General features: G+C 51.9%; 1 protein-coding gene across 1 annotated transcript in view; it reads right to left on the bottom strand.

Annotated features, from left to right (window-relative positions):
• The window catches only part of ankrd11 (ankyrin repeat domain 11), a 99738-nt gene that overhangs the window by 19746 nt on the left and 74992 nt on the right, over positions 1 to 5000 (bottom strand). The gene's annotated exons all lie outside the window — the stretch shown is intronic.

The following is a 5000-nucleotide window of genomic DNA, read 5'->3' as shown; positions in this document are numbered from 1 at the left end:
ACTGGCTGGAGGGAGAGGAGAATTTGGGTCAGCACTGGGAGGAGGGGACTGCAGCCCGGCAGGGGGGGCTTTCCTACCCGTCAGTCACACCCCCACCTTTGTTCTCAGCTGCTGGGTCATCCTGAGTCCTGCTCTGACATTGATGAAAGCACATTCCAGGACATGCATGCTGGCGGGCGCACACACATTTACACACACACACACACACACACACACACACACACATACACAAACACAAACACAAACACAGACACACACACAGACACACACACAGACACACACACAGACACACACAGACACACACAGACACACACAGACACACACAGACACACACAGACACACACACACACACACACACACACACACACACAGACACACCACTCAGAGGGTGTGCAGAGCAGAGGCGATTCCTCCAGCAGCAGCGCTCTCCAGCGGGCCACGGCCGGCCTGCAAACAGGAAATGAAGGAAGCGCAGACAGGAAGCAGCCACAGGATACGGTGTCACAGTGAGAGAGGAAATGAAAGAGCCGGGTCGCCTCTGCCGAGCAGAGAGATCGAGCTCCTGCCGCGGCGCGCGGGTCCGCCAAACCGAACCGGTCTCCTCCTGACGAGCGCTGACCTTCAGCCTGGCGACACCCCAAACGCCCCCGAAAGAGCAGGGCAGGAGCCTCGCTGTTAAAGGAGGCAGCTCCACAGAAACCGGACAGGACACTTCAAACCCAGGCGTCACCTGCTCTCCCGGCAGAACGTCTGCCTCAGCCTGCCTCAGCCTCTCATCAGCCAACAAACACACCAGTCTGAATAATACAGGAGAAGACAAGCAGCCAAGCCCACAGTGGAGTCGAGTGGAAGGAGAGTGGGGATGGACCGGGAACAATTACCCAGAATCCTAAGCGCCAGACCGCATGCACTGCAACTGAAACACAGCAGCATCTGCTCCTCTGTCACGTCCACAGAACCAACAGCAAACACTACATTTGCAGCGATGTTCGATAAACCATGCAAACTGCATTAAGAAGCAAGCGGTTGATATTTTCTGAGAGGCAGCCCTGCAGGCAGGGAAGAAAGGGAATAATGATTTATCTGGCAAACGAGCAAACGAATCCTAAGATAAAAGGAGACATTCATTTTGCAGAATGGAACCACATTCCACATGATGCCTGAAAATAACAAATTAGTATTTCTGGAGGGCTGAGGCATCAAAGTTAGACTGAAGAGCTTTGCCAACAATACTGTACAGCCAGCAACACCGTTTGTGTCAGTAGGCATTAGATGAATCACTCAATATTAGTCCAAAAAATATATATTTTAGATTCACATACATATACACACCCACACAGTTACAGTATACAGCCTTTTTTAAACCATGGGAACATTACGTTACTAAAGCAGAAGGCAAACAGAGCACGGCAAATGCATGCTTTTCCCCTGGGGAAGCTTGGATTTCCCAGGAGGGGGGGGGGTACCGAGGAGGTCCCTGATGTGGGGATGGCTGTGGGACTCACTGATGTGTGTCTGCCCGCGTGTGTGTGTGTGAGTGGGTCTCAGAGGCTCAGAGAGGCAGCCTGTAATGAAGTGTGTGTGATCCGTGCGTAAGCACAGATATCTGTACATATATCCGCTTGCGTCTCATCCTGTGAGAGCCCGCACTCACGGCTGTGCTGTGCTCAGGCAGAGGCTACCGGCGTTAGCGACGCGAGGATGCTAAGGTCAGCAGCGGGACACGGGCCCTTGCAGTCTCCTCTGTGTCACTGTCCTGCGGCAGTGTCCTTCCCTGCCACCGTCACTCGTTTACGCCAAACCCCGAACCCCCGTGCCAACCCGCACATCCCCAAAGCAGCTCACAGCACGCAGGCCGGCTGCACAGCTTTCCAGAGAAGCTCGGCGGCTTCCATACAGACAGCAGAGGTGAACTGATGCACAAGCTTTCCAACGAGGCTGGGAGGAGAGACGCAATTATCACACAGCCAAACCCAACGGCAGAGATGAAGGCAGCGCTCGCGGCGCGGGCGGTTTGAGCCAGTCCAGAAATCTCTGAAAGATCAGTCTGCTTCAGTTTTTCAGATACCAGAGCAACTGCTGCATGACAAAATGAAGAGGGAAAAAAAAAATAAATTAAGATTCAGTAGTAAGTGAAACAGACAGCAAACGAGTGCACCGCACATATTCACCCACCCAAGTCGCAGCAGGACGACAGCAGCAGCACAACAATCTTAAATAGATATTCAAATTCCAGGGCAGGCACTTACTGCAGCCGCAAATACAGCCCTCTCCTCCCCGACCTAATACAACACATAATTCAAGCCTTAAACACAGGCCTAGCTACTCCCCCCACACAGAGCACGGTTCATCAATCAGGCCACAAACACAGGCCTTTTTTTCCCCTCACTGTCCTTCCTGGCAAAATGTGCCTCCCATTCCCAGCCTCTGCTGGGCCTCCTTCCTGCCAAATCCAGCCCCACGCTCCCCCCATGCAGTTCCGTCTCCATCGCTCAGCTGCTGCAGTCGGGTGCGCAGCCAATCAGAGCCTCCCTCAGCTGCACTGTGGCTTCCTGCTGAGAGAGCACCGCCTCATCCTCCACACTTCCTCACAACCTCCTTCCTGCTAAATGCGGCCCCCCTCTCCCCGTTACAGCAGTAATCCGGCTTTCCCCTCACCCCTGCTCGCAGCCTCCTTCCTGCCAGATGATGCCTCTCTGCGCCCCACCACTGCACAAACATGCACCCATGTAGGCACAAACTCAAATCAATGGATCAAATCATTTTTCCATCTCAGACGGCATACGGTTCTACATTTTGGGAAGCATTAAATCATACATAACTACAGTGTCTACTGGCAATGAACTCCCCGTACCAAACAAGGTCACTTCTCAATACCAGGGAAAATTTGGACTCAAAAGACAACATATGGTATAAAGCAATGCATGGGTCGTACAGGCTGGAAAACAGGCTGATCTGTACTAGTGGAGTGTGGTCTGATGTCTTACGGGAGGTTTCATTAATGTCATTTTCTGCACAAAAAAACCCCTTTCTACACTGAGAAAAATGTGCTTCTCTTTATCATCGTGGCATGGAGTAGAGAGATGCATCATTCTGGCTGTTACATAATTAGGGATTCGCTTCGCCACCAGCATTTTCCTGCATCCCAGGGAAAGCTTGCTAATGGTTTCCTTACAGGCTCTCAGCACAACTATAGCGTTGCAAATGTATGCGCTAACTAGGCCATTTCGCTGGTTTTTTTTTTTCCCTGTGTGCAGACAAAACCATATCAGTACTCTGAACCAAACCCTCGAGTTGCACCAAAGGCAGGACAGGGTTTGACCCCTGACCCTTTTGGCCGCGCTGAACTCTGAGACTAGGGGGGGGGGGTGAAATGCCGTGCTCGACCACCATATGGACAGAGAGAGAGAGAGAGAGAGGGAGAGTGGGAGAGAGAGAGAGAGAGAGAAAGAGAGAGAGAGGATAGAGTGGGAAAGAGAGAAGGGGAGAGGAGGGGGAGAGAGAGGATAGAGTGGGAAAGAGAGAGGGGGAGAGAGAGAGAGAGAGAGAGAGAGGAAGAAAGAGTAGAGTGTTAGAGAAACAGTTTAAATTGATATAAAGGAAAGACAGACGTGGACGTGCGTGTGAGAGAGAGAAAGGGAAAGCAGGACGAGTATTCTCGATCGTAAAGAGAGAAGACGAGAGCACTGCGGAACTGAGAGAAGCCTGGGGGCTGTATGGGGGGGCCCAGGCCTCTGACAACAGGCCAGGGTCACAATCTACCAGCCCGACAGGGGAAGGGCACGGGGGCAGCAAGGATGCCTGCACACTCAAAAGGAAAATAACCACTGAGGCACAACACAAGCACGCACACACGCGCGCGCACACACACAGAGCATGGAAAAAGCACACCAGAATCACAGATACCCACAGAGACCAGAAGAGGAGAGATCACAGAGAAAGCAAATTCCACAGGGTTGGTGGGAGACGATGACACAGCAGAAGCAATGAAAACAGGAGCCGGGGGGGGGGGGGGGGGGGAGGGGGAAAAAGGCCACTCAGCCAGTATGTGTGCGATGGGCGACGGTCGAAAACCAAAGCAAAGGTCCAACGGGACACGTGGATATGAATAAAGAGAGGCAGCAAGATGAAGAATGCGTGGGTGTGCCAGGGGATGAGTGGGGAAACAGGGAGAGAGAAAGGGAGAGAGAGAGAGAGAGAGAGAGGGAAAGAAAGAGGAAAAAGAAAGACAGGGGGAGAGAAAGAGAGACAGGGAAGGACAGAGGGAGAGAGAGAGAGGAACAAGGTACTAGTGGGACAAAAGAGAGGAGAGTTACAGAGATAAATGCAGATTTAGTCTCAAATAGCACGGATGGCTTTCTGCAGGCACACGCAGACAGCACTGCAGGGTGTATGAATCTATGAGGCGGAATGACGGCGGTGTGGATCTCCCCAGTGAGAGGCCCTGGACCCCACCCCACATTACAGCACCACAGTAAAAAGCAGGGAGTCCGGTACAAATCAGAGTCACCGCACTCCTTTTGCCTTCAGTACTGTACAGAGGCAGCCAGAGTGCCTCCATAAAGGCGCAATCAGAGTCACCCTGACACCCTGCTAATATCAACACAGGCCTGAATCAAAACCAGTTTAACCTGTTGCTCTGTACAGCCAAGTTTATCATGAATTCATGAGAACGCCTTTGTTCTATAGTGTTTATGGCAGAACATAAAAACACGCCATCCACACAACAACAAAACACAAGCATGTATTTAAACTGGACACGCACACAAATATAATTACTGAACCATCAAAAACGGATAAAAACCCCAACGTGAATTTAACTGTGGTGCCACTGCAGTGGAGTACCTCACACTCTGCCATGACATGGAGGAATGCTAGCGCCATTATCCTTCTGAAGGAAAGCCTTTCTCCGGCTCCCCCGTCTGACAAACCTCACGCTAACTGGATCACGGTCTGCACAACCTTCTCTCTCAGGACACCGCTGCACGCTTGGCTGAGAT

The sequence above is a fragment of the Megalops cyprinoides genome, chromosome 13 (genome assembly GCF_013368585.1).
Source record: "Megalops cyprinoides isolate fMegCyp1 chromosome 13, fMegCyp1.pri, whole genome shotgun sequence".
NCBI lineage: Eukaryota > Metazoa > Chordata > Actinopteri > Elopiformes > Megalopidae > Megalops > Megalops cyprinoides.
Note: the sequence above shows the minus strand (reverse complement) of the source record. Positions and strands in the feature narration are given on the sequence as shown.